The 23,443-nt window shown below is 43.9% G+C and overlaps 1 protein-coding gene across 1 annotated transcript in view; it reads right to left on the bottom strand.

Moving 5' to 3' along the window:
• Positions 1 to 23,062, bottom strand: part of LOC126213542 (poly [ADP-ribose] polymerase tankyrase-1-like) — a 560,647-nt gene extending 537,585 nt beyond the window's left edge. The window contains exon 1 of the mRNA XM_049941388.1: positions 23,034 to 23,062. The gene's annotated coding sequence lies outside the window, so the exon portion shown is untranslated. The remainder of the gene's footprint in view (positions 1 to 23,033) is intronic.
• Positions 23,063 to 23,443: the final 381 nt, after the last annotated feature.

The raw sequence follows: 23,443 nt of genomic DNA, 5'->3' as shown, positions 1-23,443 counted from the left end.
GCTAAGAGGTCAAGTGTGTTTCCACAACCGCTTACTATTCGCGTGGTCTCATGAACTAACTGGTCGAAATAATTTTCAGAGAATGCATTTAGCACAATTTCGGATGATATTTTATGCGTACCTCCGGAATTGAACATGTATTTTCGCCAACATACCGAGGGTAAATTAAAGTCACTACACACTATTATCATATGAGTCGGGTACGTGTTTGAAATCAAACTCAAGTTTTCTTTGAATCCTTCAGCAGTTGTATCATCTGAATTTGGCGGTCGGTGAAAGGATCCAATTACTATTTTATTCCATTTGCCAACAATGACCTTTGCCTATACTAACTCACAGGAATCATCTACTTCAATTTCGCGACAAGTTAAACTACTTCTGACGGCAACAAACACGTCACCGTCAACCGTGTTTAGTCTGTCCGTTCGGAAGACCCTTAGGTTCTTCGCAAAAATATCGGCTGAGCTTATATCCGGCTTTAGCCAGCTTTCAGTGGCTATAACTATTTGAGCATCAGTGCTTTCTATTAGCGCTTGGAGCTCTGGTACTTTCGCAACACAGCTACGACAATTTACAACTGTTATACCAATGGCTCCTATATCTACGTTCTTCCCGTGCTCAGCCTGCACCCTTTGTGACTGAAGCCCTTCTTGTGTTTTCCCGAGACCCTCTAACCTAAAAAACCGCCCAGTCCACGCCAGACAGCTACTGCTACCCGTGTAGCCGCCTCGTGCGTATAGTGGACACCTGACCTATTCAGCGGAACCCTAAAGCGAACCACCCTTTGGCGCAAGTCGAGGAATCTGCAGCCTACACGGTCGCAGAACTGTCTGAGCCTCTGATTCAGACCCTCCACTCGGCTCTGTACCAGAGGTCCGCAATCGGTCCTGTCGACTATGCTGCAAATGGTCAGCTCTGCTCTCATCTTGCAAGCAAGACTGGCAGCCTTTACCACTTCCGTTAGCCGTTCGAAACCAGAGAGAATCTCTTCTGATCCAAAGTGACACACATCATTGGTACCGATACGAGCAACCACCTGCAGTTGGCTCTTCATGGCATCCAGGAGGACCCTCTTCACATCTGGAATGACTCCACCCGGTACGCACACGGAGTGCACATTGGTTTTCTTACCCTTCTTGTCAGCCGAGTCCCTAAGGGGCCCCATAACGCGCCAAACGTTGGAGCAGCTCCCAACTAGCAATAATCCCGCCCTCTGCGATTGCCCGGATCATACAGGCTTTACTTCCTGAATGGCTCCAAAGCTGCAGTACTGATGACTTATGAGGTGTTCCTCTTGCTATTTTCTTTTTTATTTCTGATTTTGCGTTTCTGTACATGACTGTGCTTTTACCAAGAGAAGCTGTCTCTATATCTGAACATTGTTTGAGTTGTCTGGATGTAAAGTGACACAATGATGTCTCATCACGTTTGCCAGTTCTCATAGTTCCTTGGTGTGACCTCAGCTGGAATCGAGTAGAACTGCAACTGTACGTGAGGGAGACAATATACAACATCACATCCAATTTATGGCCCTACGAAACTAACCTACTGAAGTGAATGGAAGTCTCTCAATAAAACTGATAGAAACAAATTATGTTCGTATTTGAGGAGGTATTTGGTGCTTTTCATGAGGGGAAGGCTATGTGCCAGCACGTGTTTCAGCCTCTGCCTTACCTTCGTCCATAACTACAAGATCCTATCACCCATGCACACGACACAGTAGACACTTAACACTTGAGAGCAGATTGGGGGGAAGGCAACGGCAGTGCGACCTCGCCAAGAGCGGCAGTGCAGAATTCCTGCATCTGCCCCTCCTACATTCATTCCCTGAGTATGAGACTATCTACCTACTGAGGAGGAACATACAGGGTGCTCATTTTAACTGGAGACATTGAAATATCTGCAAAACTACACATTAAACCAGAAAAGTTACAATTCCTATTTTTTCGTTTCCAGTGCTACCACACTCGATCCCTCACCTCACTGAGCGAGATGGCGCAGTGGTTAGCACACTGGATACTAATTCAGGACGATGATGGTTAAAGTCTGCGTTCAGCCATCCTGATTTGGGTTTTCTGTGATTTCCCTAAATCGCGTCAGTCAAATGCCGAGATGGTTCCTTTGAAAGGGTTGACCTTACCTAATCTGGTGAGACTGAAGACCTTGCTGTTTGGTCCCCACCCAAAAACCCAACCAAACACAAACCCAACCACCCAAAAACCCAACCACGCGAAAACCCAACCACCCAAAAAACCAACCACCCAAAAAACCAACCACCCAAAAACCCAACCACCCAAAAACCCAACCACGCGAAAACCCCACTCTGTTTTTGGTTAGTGGGAAGCAACTTTCAAAGCTTCAATGGGAACCACCGGTTTTATTGAAGATTACGATTCCACAGGAAAATCTACCTGAGATTTGTGTGAAAATTTGTTTTTGTTTCGCCACAGATAGCGCTGAAGCCAGAGGAATAGAATTGGGCAGACAATCTCAATTTATGACATGCCACTCAACGGTCCTTTAACATTCAGTGCCATGTGGACCTAATCTCCATGCTGAGAGGGTAGGAAAGGCCAGTATTTCGTAACATCTTGTTGGAAACCGCATTTGTAACACTGTATTCCTCGGACAAATCGAACAGTGGACCACTCCACGCGCCACTGTGGCCATGTAGGGAACTACGACTTAACCGTAACACGCAGTATGCTGCTGTCGGAGCTCACGTATCGTGCAGACGTGAAACAGACAGCGGCTCTGCAACATACAGTACTTGCACAGTGTTTATTCCCTGCACGCCCATTTATTTGGAGAACAGACGTGTAAGTGGACGATGAATGTTGCAACCACAGAAGAAAAAATGTAAATTATTCTGATTTACAGAGAATGTAGGAGAAATGTTGAGGCTACTGTTGCCTTGTATGCCTAGCGTTTCCCAGAGAAATCTCGCACTCGTTCGTTGTTTTGCAACTTTATGAACGCCTTTATGTACAGGCAGGCGAAAGGAAACTAAAGAAACGTGTTACAGGACAGGCTAATGAAGTTGCTCTACAAAGGGCAGTGCACCATCCCCCTGACAAATAGGGCAAGTCAGGGTGATATGGCGAATCGGGTGAAATGGTGTATTGGTTTAATTCGTTACTGGTTAAACAGATGTCTCTGTATGTGTGCATGCCGACAGTCTCTGATCACCTGTGTAGTGTGCACATGTTGAAAACCAGCTCCGTTTTAAAAACCGTAAGTACTTTGTACAAAATTGTTTTCGATGCTAAATAATTTTTATATGCTGCATGCATTTGTAGATGTTACTTCAGGTAGTCCGTGGGGTATTTTTTGATATACTCTGCCTTCTAATACTACTTATGCACTACATAACCTACAAATCGTTGCGTCTAGTGTTTTGAGCTTCTTGCCGTGCTATTCACCGTTTCAACCATAGCATATGGGAGAAATGGTGAACTCGGGCAGGGGTGATATGGTGAAGGACTTTTCTTATGTGTTACGTGTAAAGCTTTTATTTAGGTACATCCCAACCACGGTTTTTGACAAGTCATGAAATGTTAGCGTTTCCTATCCCATGCGAGACTTATATTCTGTTTTATCCGACGTCTCAATACAATCGTTAATTTAAAAATTAGTTTTTATATAGTTTTTGCAATTACAGTTTGGTTTGTCAGTGATTAAAAAAGTAAATGTTCTAAGTACCGCCATTGTTCCACGCAAATATGCCTATATTTTACAAAAGACAAAAAGGATCCAGCTGTGCTGATTGGACAGAGAAGCAACTTAACGATGCCGTAAAAGCGGTGCAAAATGGAATGAGCCTGAATAAAGCCTCAAAGGAGTTTCAGGTTCGATGGTCTACGCCGAAGAGACGATTAGCAAACGGGTGCTTTACGAAAAAACCTTTGGGTGGGCCGCCTGTACTAACACAAGAATGTGAGAAAAAATTGGTAAAACATATCGTAAAATTACAAAACTTCGGATTTGCACCGACAAGGACAGAAGTACGTACCATGGAACATAAACTAGCTGAGAAATATAACCAACATCACAAATTTAACCGAGAAAAGGAAATTGCTAGAATGGACTGGCTACATTTATTCTTAAAAAGAAATCCGGAACTCTCAATCCGCAAATCGGAAGGAGTTCCACAAGCACGGTCAAAGGGTTTAAGTACGAAAAACGTTTGAGACTATTTTTCATTGCTGCAGAGCATCTTGATACAGCATAATCTCCTTGATAAACCGGGAAATGTATTCAACGTAGATGAGTCCAGCTGAATAATAGACCAGGTTACGTGATGGCAGCAAATGGGTCTAAGAGCGTTCCAGCGATAACATCCAGTGAAAAGGGTGAAACCATATCTCTAACCGCTTGCTCGTGTTTTGAAGGGAAAAAATGAAAAGACCGAGTACAAGGACGGTATGCCGCCGGGTTGCACGATTTTCATGTCACAAAAGTCGGCGGACGTAACAACTGATATTTTTCTTCTGTGGCTAAGGAACCATTTTGCAGCGAGGAAGCCTGAGGGAACATTCGTGCTTATCTTGGATGGATATAGCTCTCATTGCAGCACCGTGGATGCATTAGAGTTTTCAGAAGAAAAAAACATAATTTTGCTCTGTCTACCCAGCCACACCACACGCTATCTGCAGCCGCTAGACAGAGCATTTTTTAAAGCTCTGAAATCCTATTATTACAATGCTTGCAATTCGTACATTAAAATGAATCCAAATAGAAAAATTTCCGGATTAGTGTTCGGAGGACTGCTTACAAAGGCATGGGTAGAAGCAGCTACGGCAGAGAATGCAATATCGGAGTTCAGGAGCACAGGAACATCCCGTTTAATCCTGATGTCATCCCCGAATACGCGTTTTTAACATCAGCTTCAGATCAACATCAGGAAAACAACGAACGACATGAAAACAGACCTGCTTCACGTCGACCAAGATACCGAATCCCTCGGAAGAAGCAACTGCAGACGTAGATAGCGATCAGGGACTTGAACACATACAAGCTTCACCACAACTGGGCTGTTCGCAACGGGAGGAAAATCCAGAGGAAAACATGCAGTCTTCATCAGAAGCAGATATGACCTCGACAGTGACAACAGAAGAATCTCAAATAACCCCTGGCAAGCTCTTGGACCATATTTCGCCGATACCTATCCTAGATAAAGTTGCATCTGCAAGGAAGACTTCTCCAGAAAAGATCGACATCCCGAGAAACAGAAAACGACAAAATGAGTCAGTGAAGAGTAGAGCAAATGCTAAAAAGAGGACCAAAGGAGAAACCGTAACCAACGGAAAAACCGTAACCAAAGGAAAAACCGTAACCAAAGAGACTACCAAAGGAATTACCAAAAAGAAGCAGCCTAAGAAACGAAAAACGTCTACCACTGACACCGAATCCGTCTCGTCGCTGGATGATGACGACGCGGATGGTAAAGAGTGCTGTTGTGTAGGGTGCGGTGAACTGTACAGTTGCTCTAAAAAGGATGTGGATTGGATCAAATGTGTTAGCTGCCAACGTTGAGTGCATGAAGACTGTTCAAAATATGAATCTATGTCTGACGTATGTGGCAAAAAGCAGTTCACCATTTCACCCAAAGGGCATAAAAATAAGTATCGTTTTTTTTAAACTTTTGTAGTGCCTTAAAGAGGATGTGGTACTGTTAATGTGTTACTTACGTATTTTGTGAAAGGAGGGTGTTTTTAATTTGTTTAAATAAACAATTTCTTGTCGTCTACGAGACCCAAATTTTTTGTTCACTATATCACCCTGATTTACCCTACACAGCGATTCCAGTACGTCCTAGGTAGTACCGTGCAGTACCGCATCGTCATAAGTATCTTTCATATCACGTGCCACTGCATCTAGAACTTTAGGGCGCGGATTTCCATAACCAGACAGTGTCTTGAGAATGAGCACGTCAACAAATGCAAACAACACCCATCATCTTTTCCGAGCTACTATTTTGCGATGGGTTTACACTCACTAACCAGCGTTAAGTTGCATTACGGGAGTGTAGCCAATCCCCACTTATCACGGCAAGTTGACCGTCGACGTCTTGGGTCGGTTAACCTACGATGTGGCATCATGGGGAATGAACTCATTGGTCCGTTTTGTAAAGACGGTACGTTGAATGGACGATGTTGTTGTTGTTGTTGTTGTTGTGGTCTTCAGTCCTGAGGCTGGTTTGATGCAGCTCTCCATGCTACTCTATCCTGTGCAAGCTTCTTCATCTCCCAGTACGTACTGCAACCTACATCCTTCTGAATCTGCTTAGTGTATTCATCTCTTGGACTCCCTCTACGATTTTTACCCACCACTCTGCCCTCCAATACTAAATTGGTGATACCTTGATGCCTCAGAACACGTCCTACCAACCGATCCCTTCTTCTAGTCAAGTTCTGCCACAAAATCCTCTTCTCCCCAATTCTATTCAGTACCTCATCATTAGTTATGTAATCTATCCATCTAATCTTCAGCGTTCTTCTGTAGCACCATATTTCGATACCTTCTATTCTCTTCTTGTCCAAACTATTTATCGTCCATGTTTCACTTCCGTACATGACTACACTCCACACATACTTTCAGAAACGACTTCCTGACACTAAAATCTATATGCGATGTTAACAAATTTCTCTTCTTCAGAAACGCTTTCCTTGCCATTGCCAGTCTACATTTTATATCCCCTCTACTTCGACCATCATCATTTATTTTGCTCCCCAAATAGCAAAACTCCTTTACTACTTTAAGTGTCTCATTTCCCAATCTAATTCCCTCAGCATCACCCGACTTAATTCGACTACATTCCATTATCCTCGTTTTGTTTTTGTTGATGTTCATCTTATATCCTCCATTCAAGACACTGTCCATTCCGTTCAACTGCTCTTCCAAGTCCTTTGCTGTCTCTGACAGAATTACAATGTCATCGGCGAACCTCAAAGTTTTTATTTCTTCACCATGGATTTTAATACCCACTCCGAATTTTTATTTTGTTTGTTTTACTGCTTGCTCAATATACAGATTGAACAATACCGGGGAGAGGCTACAACCCTGTCTCACTCCCTTCCCAACCACTGCTTCCGTTTCATGTCCCTCGACTCTTATAACTGCCATCTGGTTTCTCTACAAATTGTAAATAGCTTTCGTTCCCTGTATTTTACACTTGCCACCTTCAGAATTTGAAAGAGAGAATTCCAGTCAACATTGTAAAAAGCTTTCTCTAAGTCTACAAATGCTAGAAACGTAGAAACGTAGTATTGCCTCACATGTTCCAACATTTCTACGGAATCCAAACTGATCTTCCCCGAGGTCGGTCTCTACCAGTTTTCCCATTCGTCTGTCAAGAATTCGGGTTAGTATTTTGCAGCTGTGACTTATTAAACTGATAGTTCGGTAATTTTCACATCTGTCAACAGCTGCTTTCTTTGGGATTGGAATTATTATATTCTTCTTGAAGTCTGAGGGTATTTCGCCTGTCTCATACATTTTGCTCACCAGATGGTAGAGTTTTGTGAGGACTGGCTCTCCTAAGGCTGTCAGTAGTTCTAATGGAATGTTATTTACTCCCAGGGCCTTGTTTCGACTTAGGTCTTTCAGTGCTCCATCAATCTCTTCACGCAGTATGATATCTCCCATTTCATCTTCATCTACATCCTCTTACATTTCTATAACAATGCCCTCAAGTACATCGCCCTTGTATAGACCCTCTATATACGCCTTCCACCTTTCTGCTTTCCCTTCTTTGCTTGGAACTGGGTTTCCATCTGAGCTCTTGATATTCATACAAGTGGCTCTCTTTTCTCCAAGGTCTCTTTAATTTTCCTGTAGGCTATATCTATCTTACTCCTAGTGAGATAAACCTCTACATCCTTACATTTGTCCTCTAGCCATCCCTGCTTAGCCATTTTGCACTTCCTGTTGATCTCATTTTTGAGACCATTTATATTCCTTTTTGCCTGCTTCATTTACAGCATTTTTATATTTTCTCCTTTCGTCAATTAAATTCAATATTTCTTCTGTCACCCAAGGATTTCTACTAGCCCTCGTCTTTTTACCTACTTGATCCTCTGCTGCCTTCACAGCTTCATCCCTCAAAGCTACCGATTCTTCTTCTAATGTATTTCTTTGCCCCATTCTTGTCAATTGTTCCCTTATGCTCTCCCTGAAACTCTGTACAACCTCTGGTTTAGTCAGTTTATCCGGGTCCCATCTCCTTAGATTCCCACCTTTTTGCAGTTTTAATCTGCAGTTCATAACCAATAGATTGTGGTCAGAGTCCAGATCTGCCCCTGGAAATGTCTTACAATTTAAAACCTGGTTCCTAAATCTCTGTCTTACCATTACATAATCTATCTGAAACCTGTCAGTATCTCCAGGCTTCTTCCATGTATACATGGACGAAGATACCGAACGTTTTCGGAACAGGAACTACAGGTACTACTGCAGGGTGCTGCCCTGGACGTTCGACAAATTATGACGTTTCAGCATGATGGACGGTTGCCCTGCGTATTACTCAAGTGAAGCAGAGGAGGTATCAGACCACACTGGTCGCTGGATCAGCAGAGGTGGCTCTATTAATTGAGCCACTAGGGTGTCTGATTTGACGTTGCCGGCCGGAGTGGCCGTGCGGTTCTAGGCGCTACAGTCTGGAGCCGAGCGATCGCTACGGTCGCAGGTTCGAATCCTGCCTCGGGCATGGATGTGTGTGATGTCCTTAGGTTGGTTCGGTTTAATTAGTTCTAAGTTCTAGGCGACTGATGACCTCAGAAGTTAAGTCGCATAGTGCTCAGAGCCATTTGATTTGACGTTGCCGGATTTCCTTCTGTGGGGATATTTAAAAGATGAAGTGTACCAGCAAGTGCCAACAGGCCGTGAAGACACAGTCGACAGCATCAGAAACGCCTGTGCCGACATCCCCGCAGGTATGCTTCTGTCCTGTGCACGATCATTTGGAAAGCGGATCATTAAGTACATTGAAGTTGACGGTACTGCTTTTGAACACTTACTATAATTGGAAAAGCCTCGAGCCACGGCGACAGTTGCGCTCCGAGTAGTCCACTCTTAGATGTGTCAGAGGAATACAACGATGTGAATGGGGCTTCCAATTAGCAGTTAGGAAACACTGGCCCGTCCTATCCTCGCAGCACGGATTTGCGGTCTCAGATGGCATTGGATATTCAGGGCCATTGAGTAGCACGTCATAAACTACTACTGTGAATCCATTTCTGTTCTGCATCCACACAGATGCTCCGCAAGCCGCCGTACGGTATGTGGCGGAGGGTACCATCTACCATTACTAGTCATTCCCTCCCCTGTTCCACTCGCAAATAGAGTGAGCAACAAACGATTGTTTATATTTCTCCGTATGAGCCCCAATTTCCCGCGGAAGAATCGGGCAGTTCCCATTTGAATAGCAATCACATAACACGGTTCCTTGTAAACCTAAGACGAACGTACGAGTGCAAGTTAGCAATGTTTAAAGTATTTACTGCGGGTGTATAAGGCGTGAAGTGTATAGTGACGTTTACTTCGATGACAAAGTAATATTGACTGTTTCCGGTCTAATAAACGTATCATAGATTACGAAAATGCCTAAGGATGGAAAGAGAAAGCGTCAGTTTTCGGATGATTGCACAATAGAGTGGTCTTTTGTCAAGAAAGGACGTACGGATCAGGAAGACTGAGATTTGTAGCTGTTTCATCTCAGTAACTACACAGCCCATTTCTCTAAGTAATCAAACGCTACGGCATAAAAAGTCATTCTCTCTTCCTCAAATTTCGAAATCAAATTATTTATTGGTTTAGGGTTCTCATTCTTTAATTTGTTCAAAGTCAACTTGGTTTGTATGCCAAGAAAATTGGCAGTCTTCCTTTCATTCAGACGTCTAAGTCCCGATTAATAATTTCTTATTCAAATTATCTAGACTTTATTCTTCTCCATGCTTTATATTTTTTCAGATAGATCCAAGTTTGTCTGCAGAAAGATGAAGTTAATTTCACTTATCGGACTACCAAGGATGTCTGAAATTATTTTAGGAGGCCTGTCTTCATCGTCAAAAGATTGTTGGAATGGAATCCAAAGCTTCAGAATTCTCTCAACTGTGGACATTAACGACAGCGATCTTTTTTTTGAGTGAGGTAGAAAAGTCTGATGACTGACGATGTACAACCAGAACTCTTTCAGATTCTCTGTCCTTAAAGTGTATATTGAAAAATAGTGAAACATTTTCCTGGCGATTATTAAACATTCAAAAATGGTTCAAATGGCTGTGAGCACTATGGGACTTAACTTCTGAGGTCATCAGTCCCCTAGAACTTAGTACTACTTAAACCTAACTAACCTTAGGACATCACATACATTCATGCCCGAGGCAGGATTCGAACCTGCGACCGTAGTGGTCGCGCGGTTCCAGACTGAAGCGCCTATAACCGCTCGGCCACTCCGGCCAGCGTATTAAACATTTTCGTGATGATTATTTCAATGTCGACAGTTAAGACTCGAGGAGCGCTTGATGGAATATTGTGGAGGATATGGGCAGAGCATCCTATTTATTCTACATTGTTTTCTAGCTCTTTAACACTTTCGCTGCGGCTGACGCTTATAAACGTCTGCGCTCCTGTCGGATTACTCAGTCTAGTTGCAGCATCAAAGCTAAACTTTTGTTTTGTGTGGTCAGTTACCGAACGTATATTGCCCGTAACGGCTGCAAATGAGCCGACACCAGGACCTTCAAATGTGAAAAGGAACAGGAAGAGTGTTACATTGACAGAGGAACAGTTACTTAGTGTACTAGACGACAGTGATTTTCTGCGTAGTGAGTGCGAGGCATAGCACGTAGATTGTCATTTAGAGGCTGCAGAATAATTGCAGAGTAATGATAGCGTGGAAGCACAGCTTTCGAATCTGTTTCGTGACAATTCCGAATCTGAAGATACGGATCACGACGACTGTGTGGAAATCGACGACGAAAAAGAGCCCGACCTGTCACACAGAGATAATCCAGGTCAGTCCTGGCATAAAGAACCACATAATATGCAGTATGACCCATTTACGAAGGAAGAAGTTTTGAAAATTCATCCTGCTGGTAATTCTCCAATGGATTTCTTCAGATTATTGGTAACAGACGAAATATTGCAACTTTTAGTTGACGAAACGAACGATAACGCAGTCAACATATTGCTGAGCTAAAATACAAAAGAGGGATCTGGGAACTGTAAATGGAAAGCTCTAAGTATAGGCGAATTACTAGTTTTCCTGGGTCTTTCATTACATATGGGTAACGTTAAATATCCGCGATTACAAGAGTACTGGAAGAAAGAATCGGTGTCTGAGAATAGAGGAATAGCGATGAGTATAAGCAGAGACCGGTATTTGATCGTATTACGCTCTCTTTCTTTTGCACAAAAATCCACTTCCAGGAAACCCGAAACCAGACGATCGTTTGTATAACATACGACCTATATTGGATTATTTTAACACGAGAATGGCTCAAGTGTATTACTTTTTTTTTTTCCTTTATTGAGTTTCGATTCCCCCTGAAGGGGGCGGGCTGGCAGCAGCTTATTACGGCGCTCTTCAGCCTACAGAATTTGTTTTAAAAAGATGAAGATAATAAAAAAATAATAACAGTTGGCGATAAAATCGGTGACTTAAAGGTAAAATGGCAGAAAATTCTGGAGCTTAAAACATAAAACACAGGGTTGATGATGCTAATAAAATACACAGGAAGTAGAAAAATAATAGACAGACAATTAAAAAACACGGCGACAGTCTGGGTTCTGTTCACAAGAGATATAAAATGCACACCCAGCGACAGCATGATTTCTGTTCGCAACACTGCGGAAAGACGCACAACACTGAAAACTCACTTAAACACTGCACTAAAAAGTTGGCACAAATATGACATAGCACACCCGAGAGCAGGTGGGGGGAAACTGGTCAGATGACGGGAAAAAAAAAGGGGGGAGTGTATTACCAGGGAAGAGATTTATCAATAGATGAACCAATGATTCTTTGGAGGGGAAGACTGTCATTTAGACAATATATAAAAAGCAATCGTAATAAATATGGCATTAAGATATACATGGAATCAAAATTTTTCCTGAATGCAGTCGATTAGTTGCTGGTTTGAATTGTATTTTTTGTCACATTATCAACAAATCACGACACCCGTACAGGTGTGAGACAGCAAACAGACTTTAAAAAAAAATGGTTCAAATGGCTCTGAGCACTATGGGACTTAACATCTATGGTCATGAGTCCCCTAGAACTTAGAACTACTTAAACCTAACCAACGTAAGGACATCACACCACACTCAGTCATCACGAGGCAGAGAAAATCCCTGACCCCGCCGGGAAACAGACTTTAAAACATGACCACAATACAGTCGAAGCTTATTTGAAGTAATGCATCTAAGGGGTCATCATTAAGTCAGCATAGAACATGGTCCTACAGCTCTTACAAGGTCTTGGCGTCAGCCTGTAGCTCGGGTGTGCTTAGGAGCGTCGCCTCCGAGCGTCGGCTGCCGTTTCAGAGCGTTGCCGGCCCGCACTGGAGAGCTGCGCGCCTGCACCGATGCCGCAGCGAAAGTGTTAATTTGGTGAAACACGTCCCGCTGGTCGCGTCAATGAAGCCCTCCGATGTTGGTGTTCGTGTTGATATTGTCTCCACAAATAGCGATTAATGTATCGAATGAGATTTGCAGTTGTCTGAAAGTGCCTAGACAAACCTTTGTAATTGTCTGCGATGTTTCGTTATTCAGCCAATCAAACTTCAACAGCTTTCGTTACATCCCGTCAGTTTCAGTAAAGCATCGGACAACTAAAGGAATCATCTTTTCGGCCTTGTGGTTCGATGCATCGGTGTCTGTGCGTTCGGACACTGAGAGTGGTGCGAGAATATTTCTAATAATCGCTGTGGCTTTGGTCCTGGCTGTAGGCTGCTTTCAGACGACTTTGGAGTCTGGACACATTTTGGCATTCAGTTTTACGGTACAGTCAAAACAACTGAAGGATTTACGATTCGTATAAGCTGTAGTTAGTTCTGCAGTAGCAACGAGCAATTCTTTCATGAGGAATGTAGAAACAGGCTTTAATGTCTGTTTTACTGCGTGTCTATTTGCTTCTGCGTAAAAATGTGGTGCTTCACATCTGCCTTACTTCCATTAGTTACTTCGATGAAACAGCTACAAGTTTCACCCTTCGCTTCCCGATCCGTGCGTTCTTTCCTGACAAAGGACCACTCTTTTGTGCAATCATTCGAAATGACACTTTCTTTTTTCATGTATCCATCCTTAGGCATTTTCGTTTATTAGACGGTGAACAGTCGATAATAACACTAATCATCGAAGCACACGTCACTACACACTTCGCGCCCTCTATACCCGCAGTAAACACTTCAGCCGTCACCAACTTGCGCTCGTGCGTATTACGTTCAGCAAGAAGTCTTATCAGATCGCTGTTCAAATGGGAACTGCCCGATTCCTCCGCGGTGCGCTGCTTAAATGTTTCCGGCTCCGTACTGCCGGAGAAGTCTTGTATTTTCTAGAATGATGGCGCTAAATGTAAAAGGTGCTTGCGTCGTGGAGGGAAGATACGCAACATGCCACTCCATCTATGAGCCGATCTTGTAATCATAAATATGTTGACATAAATAAAACTCAGGCTGCCTTTACGTGTCGCGCCAACATATGACATTCCTTCAGTACCGGAGCCAAACTCTTAACTTTTTTTTTCCTTTTTTTTCTCGGAATATCGGGACAAGAAGCTCCATAACGGTGGCGGGACCGATACATGGAGACGGACGGATGGCAACCGTATGCCGACAAACCAGTTCCGCGCATTGCTAAGGTATTTCCTCGCACGTTTCAAGGTTGCAGCGAGACCGTTTACTGCAGCTGACCACAGCTGAAGGCATCTGGCGGATCGGACGTCTGTGCCCTGAACAACGTTTCAACCTTCACCCGCGCTTCTTACCGGATGAGCTACCCGCCCACGCCTTACGACGCAGCTTGAAACACATCTAGACGGACAGTGTTAACTTTAAAATGGCGTCAAGTTTTACAACGAGGAACGGTGCTCTGAAGAGCTCACGATTTCTTTTACACGACAATGAACATGCGAGGACTCATTTGTGTGGAAGACATTCGGGCAAAAAAATGGTTCAAATGGCTCTGAGCACTATGGGACTCAACTGCTGTGGTCATTGGTCCCCTAGAACTTAGAACTACTTAAACCTAACTAACCTAAGGACATCACACACATCCATGCCCGAGGCAGGATTCGAACCTGCGACCGTAGCAGTCGCACGGTTCCGGACTGCGCGCCTAGAACCGCGAGACCACCGCGGCCGGCACATTCGGGCATCGCGGCACAAGCAGTAAAGCGAAATTAAAGCATTTGCAGTTTATGTTGAAACTTTTTCCGTTAAAGAAGTTGGTATGCGCGTGACAAATTTGGAAACATACCCGTAGTAAAAGCGTTACGTTCACAGGGCAGCTTCACCTACATAGGAAACGATTCCACGTTTGTTTCAAGACAACTACATATTATCACTAGAGCCGACATAATCGTCTAGAGAGAGTGAGCAACTGTACTTATATAAGGTAATTCTCATTTATTGTTCGCTCCCACTTATACATTTTTAATTACATTAAATGTTTCCATCGCTCTCTGGACCATCTTCAGATCTAAAACAACGTAATACTAAATAAGTAACATCTAAAATTTTGCAATAAGTTGAAAAGGAAAGAACTGTTGATAAATGTAAAATTTACCTAAGTAGTTGTATTTACTCAGTGCCACATATCAGAGTAATGTGTTTCTTAATTGCGGTCTTTTTATTTTAAACTAAATGCGAACTAATCATAACGTGTAGGCTTTCACAGCCGGCGTCTTCATTAGTTAAAACTACTGGGCTGAGAGGCCGTGGTCGGTCTGTAGAACTAGAACTACTTCCCGACGTTTCGTTGCCAACTGCAGGATTCTTCCGAGGGGAGTCAAAGACTGGCTGCCAGAAACCCATGTGTCTTTTGAAGAACCATCGTTCTGTCAACGCTCTGTCTCACGAAATGGTCCTATGTGTACGAATATGGCTTGTGTGTGGCACTGGCTTGGGGAGTATGACCCCAGGTGGATGATGTTAACGATGAGGATGATGTTTATACTGTTGGAGATGAGTATATTGTTTTATGATGATGAGATGAAGTTTACCGCCTAAAGTGGCGATGAAGTGTATTGACTGGAGCTCTGAGTTCAGGATGTGCGTTCCTTCCCAGACTATTGATGAGATGATACAGTGATGAATGAGCTGATAGGCCGTGGGGGTCCCGTTTATATAGAGCGCATACAGGGCACCACCATTCGTCACGTGGAGCCGACTGTAAGTCTATCTCTAAAGTCATTATTCTCGATCGAAGATAATCGATTGTCACATCGCTGGTGCAAAGTCGACAGCATATCTTGTCTAACTTTAAGCGTTCCTCTTTTCTGTTACAATTATTGTGGTGTTTCTGAATCCCTATAGCGTCTCTATACATACGTGCATAATAATGCGATGTCTGTGCTAGCACACTCGTCTCACTAAATTTTATTTTCATGATCTCCGTCTTTAAAAACATGTTCTGCTACGGCTGATTTGTCGGTATGTCCCAGTCCACAGTTCCTTTTGTGTTCGGTTAAATGGGTATTGACACTTCTTTTCGTCGTTCCAATATAAACCTTCCCACAGCTGCACGGAATTTCATACACCCAAGGAGTTGCTAAGCGGTGTCGAGCGACTTCCGCCGATCTTAAACACTCACTAATCTTCTTGGTGGGTCTAAAGATGGTTTCAGCCTGAAACTTGACCAGAACTTTGCCATTACGGTCTGTAATATTGCGGATAAGTGGAAGAAAAAACTTTTCCGGTTGACAGTCGTTATTGCTGATTATTGTCAGACTCTTTTCTTCTGGGATGGAGTGCGCGATCAACCTCGTTGTCAGCGTATCCATTTTTCTTAAAAGCCATTCGCAAATGATTTAACTGAACTTGCAAATAAACTAGCTCGCAGATACATTACTGGCCATTAAAATTGCTACACCACGAAGATGACGTGCTACAGACGCGAAATTTAACCGACAGGAAGAAGATGCTGTGATATGCAAATCATTAGCTTTTCAGAGCATTCACAAAAGGTAGGAGCCGGTGGCGACACCTACAACGTGCTGACACAAGTTTCCAAACGATTTCTCATACAGAAACAGCAGTTGACCGGCGTTGCCTGGTGAAACGTTGTTGTGATGCCTCGTGTAAGGAGGAGAAATGCGTACCATCACGTCTCCGACTTTGATAAAGGTCGGATTGTAGCCTATCGCGATTGCGGTTTATCGTATCGCGACATTTCTGCTCGCGTTGGTCGAGATCCAATGACTGTTAGCAGAATATGGAATTGGTGGGTTCGGGAGGGTAATATGGAACGCCGTGCTGGATCCCAACGGCCTCGTATCACTAGCAGTCGAGATGACAGGCATCTTGTGCGCATGGCTGTAACGGATCGTGCAGGCACGTCTCGATCCCTGATGGGGATGTTTGCAAGACAACAACCATCTGCACCAACAGTTCGACGACGTTCGCAGCAGCACGGACTATCAGCTCGGAGACCGTGGCTGCGGTTACCCTTGACGCTCCATCACAGACAAGAGCGCCTGCGACGGTGTACTCGACGACGAACCTGGGTACACGAATGGCAAAACGTCATTTTTTCGGATGAATCCAGGTTCTGTTTACAGCATCGTTATATTCGCATCCGTGTTTGGCGACATCGCGGTGAACGTACATTGGAAGCGTGTATTCGTCATCCCCATACTGGCGTATCACCCGGCGTGATGGTATGGGGTGCCATTGGTTACACGTCTCGGTCACCTCTTGTTCGCATTGACGGCACTTTGAACAGTGGACGTTTCATTTCAGATGTGTTACGACCCGTGGCTCTACCCTTCATTCGATCCCTGCGAAACCCTACATTTCAGCAGGATAATGCCCGACCGCATGTTGCAGGTCCTGTACGGGCGTTTCTGGATACAGAAAATGTTCGACTGGTGCCCCGGCCAGCACATTCTCCAGATCTCTTACTAATTGAAAACGTCTGGTCAATGGTAACCCAGCAACTGCCTCATCACAATACGCCAGTCACTACTCTCGATGAACTGTGGTATCGTGGTGAAGCTGCAATGGCAGCTGTACATGTACACGCCATCCAAGCTCTGTTTGACTCAATGCCCAGGCGTATCAAGGCCGTTATTACGGCCAGAGGTGGTTGTTCTGGGTACTGATTTCTCAGGATCTATGAACCCAAATTGCGTGACAATGTAATCACATGTCAGTTCTAGTATAATATATTTGTCCAATGAATACCGGTTTATTATTTGCATTTCTTCTTGGTGTAGTAATTTTAATGGCCAGTAGTGTACTATTACCTCTGGCCACTAATGTTTTAATCACACCTCTCTTCTGCCTAGGACGATCGTTCGAATCCCTATGGAGGTAACGGTCGGTGTGTGTGTATCTTTTCTATGCAGTGTATAACATACACTCCCATCTGCCCGTTTAATTACTGCTACATCCAAAAAATTAAGCCCTCCATTACTCTCTTTCTGCATAGTAAATTGTATCTTTGGATTAATACTATTTAGGCGCAACAAGAAACCATACAATTCCCCTTCACCATGATTCCATACCACAAAAGTGTCATCCACATACCGATACCACTTCAGAGGGCTTTCACTGGCAGAGTCCAGCAGCTGCGACCAATTTCCAGTATGAGTTTTACGAACAAAGCGCCCTGAGTCCAGCTGTTGCAAATCTATTTATGGAATATTTCGAACAGCAGGCGCAGCAGTGTGCCAGTAAAAGCCCTTTGAAGTGGTTCAGCTTCCCATTTAAACGGAATGTTTCCTCAGCACCAAACACTGTGCAAGAAAGCAGTCATCCTGTTATCTTGGCAAGAACAAAATTACATAGCTCTACATGTTTGTCACCTTCACCAAAAGCTTGCAGTAGTTGAATTTTGTTTGGTTTCGTGTGTAAACGTCGACGCAACACACGCCAGACGGACATCAGGGGCATGTTCAGCTGTCGAGCTGCACGGCGAACGGATTTCTGCGGACTCCTTGTGAAACTATGGCAAATGCGTTCGACGTGTGTCAGACACTCGGGGACGGCCCGGCGATTTGCCTTTACACAGACAACCTGGTTCTCGGAACTGTTCACGCCATCGTCTAAGGCTCGATTCACACGGTGGGAAACGTCACGTCAACGTCAGTGACGTGACACACCGTCAAAAATCCACTTGCATTCACACAGGACGGAACGTCAAGCGACGGCAAAACTTCAACCACGTTTTGGCGCGTTATTGGAAACTCGCAGAAGTGTTCATGATGGCGGACATTATATTTAGTCTTGATGAACTTGCTACGATTGCAGTTGCTTTAGATGATGAGGAAAGAGAGCAAGGCAATCAAAACGAACGTGGGTGAAGAAAATGATTTTGAAGAGAATCTGTGAAGGCGAATGTCACACATTGTATAGAGAGCTGGAAGAAGAGGAGACGTCATTTTATAAATATTTACGAATGTCGAGACAGCAATTTTTTAATTTGCTGTCTTTGATAAGCAGCAGCATCGAGAAAGCAGACACAAACATGCGCCGTGCAACTTCTCCACGAGAAAAAATAATAGTTTGTTTGAGGTGAGTCTGATGCTTCAGCTTTAGCAATTCCTTTGAGGGTTCCTGTTCAGTACGTTTACGTATTTTATACAACAGAATATTGCTTGTAATACTGCACACTATCAACAAATTGATCTATAGGCTAAACATTCACAATTTATGGCCCCTTGTTATGTAGATCTAAATCTGCTACAGTTCGTCCTGCATAAACTTTGGCACTGCAGAGAACCAACTGCACACTGTATATGAATGTGGAACATCGAACTTTTTACTGCAGTTGTACTTAAATAAGCTGTATCCATACGAAATGTTGAGTGAGACTCAGTACCAGAAAGTATGTAAATAAATACTGTACATAAGTAAACTACTAGCCAAAATGAGTATGTGGCGTAGAATACTCATATTTGCTTCGGAATTATAAGTATTACATATGAACATGGTCGAAATAAACTTTCACGACTCGCGAATAATTGTGAAATTGGAAAGCAGGAAGGCTCTAACCTCTGCTAAGCGTTTTCACCTCCTAATCGTGAGTACATGCATACATAAATAGATGCACGTGCGATGTTATACATCTAAATACATTACATACAAAATAATCTGCAGTAGGCCTACAATATTCATACAGTTATTTACCTGGGCGACCGATAACCAGTCCAATTTTCTTCCATATTTCTTCTTTAAACAATGTGTTGCTGTTTTTATTTTTTTAATTTTTTTTTATTTTTTTCAGCTCATATCATACAACTTCACATTTTGGCGAACAAGTTCGATTAACTTCTCGTCGTTCATGTTTATATAAAAACATTTTATAACTAAAAACTCAGTAGATATTTTCGATATGGAGAACACTGCTAGCAGAATCAAACTCGTGCCATGCGAGCAGCCGCAGAACAGAGAGAAAAGTAACAGCCAATCGTAAGCAGTTCGCCAACCACGTGGCCCCCACCGTCAACGTCAAACTATTCTTTCGAAGTATACCGGCCGGCAGGCAAACTGACGTTGACGTGACGTTTCCCACCGTGTGAATCGAGCCTAATGCTCTGTGCTGTTGGAGGATCCACACCATACCTAGTGCGAAACTCGTGCTTAACAGTTATCACTTATCCACACTGCGCAAAACGTAGAATACGAAACGGTTTCTGTTGTCCCGACGCCATTTTTACCAGAACTGAAGTGGGCACACACTGCTGCTACCTAGCCGGAACCGTGTAAAACTCGAGAGTTTACTCTTCCTAACTGTACGTTGCTCACGCACTTATGCCAAACATTTTTTCTTATATCTGATGATTCTTTTTGATACATCCTGTATTTTCAAATAATTACTCAAAATGGCCTACAGCAATGTAAAAACTGGAAACTGGAAAAAAAAATTGGTCGGCTTTACCGATAATTAGTGAATCGAATGTATGGGGTGTTCAAAAAGTCTCTCCGCAGTGCCGTATGATTGTTAGCCGCGCGTGCCGTATGATTGTTGGCCTGCCTGGGTTACTTCCCTTCAAGTGGACTCTCCCAACATTCCACTGTTCCGTTTATCTCAGCCAGCGTCAGTAGTATCGTTGGTGTGTGTCGTTACGTGTTGACGTGAGCGTTCAAGTTTAGTTCTCTTGTTCGTTTGTTTAGTTTTTGTCACTGTTAAAATGCTAACCATTGAAGAACGTGTGTTTTCGGTCGAACAAGTGTTCAAAGCGGCGGTACATACACAGTTTCAGTTCGTCAAACACTTAATTCAGTTTTGTCGGAGACAACACTCCCACATCGCGATACCGTGCGACATTTGATTAACAAATTTCGAAGTACGGGTTCAGTGACAGATGCACCGGGAAGTGGTCGTCCTAGCGTTTTGTCTGAGGATAAACTGCTCGGTATTTGCGATAAAATGTCCATGAGTCCGAACAAGTCAGTAAGAAAACTCGCCCAGAAAATCGATGTTAGTGTCGGAACGGCCCACACAGCTGTAAGGAAAAAATTAGAACTTTTCCCATACAAAGCGACAGTCGTGCGAGAACTGAAAAATACTGATCATGGCAAGAGGCTGCATTATTGTCAATGGTTCCAAAATTTCGTTCAACAAATTGGAAGGGGTATTCTTAATGAAGCATTTTTCAGTGATGAGGCGTGGTTTCATTTATCCGGGTACATGAACTCGCAAAATTCTGGTTTGTGGAATAGTGCAAATCCATTGTGTATTCATGAGGAAGCACATCATTCTGTGAAATAGGAGTTTGGATTGCAATTTCTAGACGTCAGATTGTGGGTCCCATATTTTTCAACGAAACAATAAACGCACAACGATACTGCAGTGATATTCTGTAACCATTCATAGCCGGCCGTTGTGGCCGAGCGGTTCTAGGCGCTTCAGTCCGGAACCGCGCGCCTGCTACGGTCGCAGGTTCGAATCCTGCCACGGGCATGGACGTGTGGGATGTCATGAGGTTAAGTAGGTTTAAGTAGTTTCTACGCCTAGGGGACTAATGACCTCAGAAGTTAAGTCCGATAGTGCTTAGAGCCATTTGTACACATTCATAGGAGAACTTGTGTTAAGTCAAATAGTGAACGGTTATTTTCAACAAGATGGTGCAACGGCGCATGCAGCTCGCGTTTCAATGTCACTGCTTGCTGATGTTTTTGGTGATCGCATAATTTCACACGGACTTTGGCCTCCACGATCGCCTGACCTAACAAAAAAAATGGTTCAAATAGCTCTGAGCACTATGGGACTTAACTTCTAATTTCATCAGTCCCCTAGAACGTAGAACTACTTAAACCTAACTAAGCTAAGGAGATCACACACATCCATGCCCGAGGCAGTATTCGAACCTGCGACCGTAGCGGTCGCGCGGTTCCGGACTGAAGCGCCTAGAACCGCTCGGCCACCACGGCCGGCGCCTGACCTAACACCACCTAACTTTTTCTTCTGGGGTGCAGCGAAAGCAACTATCTATAAAAACTGTCCAAAATCCATCGACGAATTGAAAACTGCAGTATCCACTTTCACTGCTCCTGTTACAGAAGAGATGTTACAGCGTGTGTTTGGAAACTTGATTAGACGAATTGAATTGTGTATTCAACAACAGGGGGGACACTTTCAACATTTAATTTGAACATTTTTGAGTGAAAATGAATATTAAATAAATCAATAACTTGTATTTCACTGAGTTTCATTTCGGTATACAGGGTGTTACAAAAAGGTACGGCCAAACTTTCAGGAAACATTCCTCACACACAAAGAAAGAAAATATGTTATGTGGACATGTGTCCGGAAACGCTTACTTTCCATGTTAGAGCTCATTTTATTACTTCTCTTCAAATCACATTAATCATGGAATGGAAACACACAGCAACAGAACGTACCAGCGTGACTTCAAACACTTTGTTACAGGAAATGTTCAAAATGTCCTCCGTTAGCGAGGATACGTGCATCCACCCTCCGTCGCACGGAATCCCTGATGCCCTGATGCAGGCCTGGGGAATGGCCTATTGTATCACAGCCGTCCACAATACGAGCACGAAGAGTCTCTACATTTGGTACCGGGGTCGCGTAGACAAGAGCTTTCAAATGCCCCCATAAATGAAAGTCAAGAGGGTTGAGATCAGGAGAGCGTGGAGGCCATGGAATTGGCCCGCCTCTACCAGTGCATCGGTCACCGAATCTGTTGTTGAGAAGCGTACGAACACTTCGACTGAAATGTGCAGGAGCTCCATCGTGCATGAACCACATGTTGTGTCGTACTTGCGAAGGCAGATGTTCTAGCAGCACAGGTAGAGGGTATCCCGTATGAAATCATGGCGGTGAATTGAGGAAGTACAGTACAAACTGACGAAACTAAAATGAGCTCTAACATGGAAATTAAGCGTTTGCGGACACATGTCCACATAACATCTTTTCTTTATTTGTGTGTGAGGAATGTGTTCTGAAAGTTTGGCCATACCTTTCTGTAACACCCTCTATATTCACCGCGGCATACGGCACGCGTGGCTATCATACGGCACTGCGGAGACACTTTTTGAACACCCCGTATCCACAAAACGGGATCTGCATCTTTTCCAAATAACATTAAACAAGTCCGCGACACGGCGATTACACACTTCGTAATTTCAAAGGAATCCCACAAGCCAAGGTCACTCAACTTTGGCTTGGAATGCACCTGTTACACACAATCGATAGTAACATTTGCAATGCAATGTAAGAAAACACACTGTGAAACCGCTTACTAGTATTCAGACATGAGAAGTGTTTTTACTCCATCGAGTCTTAAAACATCCAGAGATCATAGTTATATGTGAAACAGTTTCGTGCTCCACACAGTGAATTACCTGCTCTGTACTCGCAGCACTGCGCTCTCTGCCACGCCTCGCCAGCGACTGCCTGGTTGCCCACCACAGCGCGAGAGCGCCGCACCTCTGTCGTCACGTGACCCACTCTCTGTGGACGCCGGCGGAAATCGCGAGGTGCGGCCTCGGCGTTGCGCAACGCCCTTCCGAGAAACCAGCCGACTCTTCCTTCTCGAAACACTGCCGTCGTTGACACTTCCTGGCAGATTAAAACTGTGTGCCAGACCGCCGACTCGAACTCGGGACCTTTGCCTTACGCGGGAAAGTGCTCTAGCGACTCAGGCGTGCTTGGGTAGCTCAGTCGGAAGAGCACTTGCCGCGAAAGACAAAGGTCCCGAGTTCGAGTCTCGGTCTGGCACACAGTTTTAACCTGCCAGCAAGTTTCATATAGC

The sequence above is a fragment of the Schistocerca nitens genome, chromosome 11, assembly GCF_023898315.1.
Source record: "Schistocerca nitens isolate TAMUIC-IGC-003100 chromosome 11, iqSchNite1.1, whole genome shotgun sequence".
NCBI classification, from domain to species: Eukaryota; Metazoa; Arthropoda; class Insecta; order Orthoptera; family Acrididae; genus Schistocerca; species Schistocerca nitens.
The sequence above is the reverse complement of the archived record's forward strand: the minus strand, read 5'-3'. Positions and strand labels throughout refer to the sequence as shown.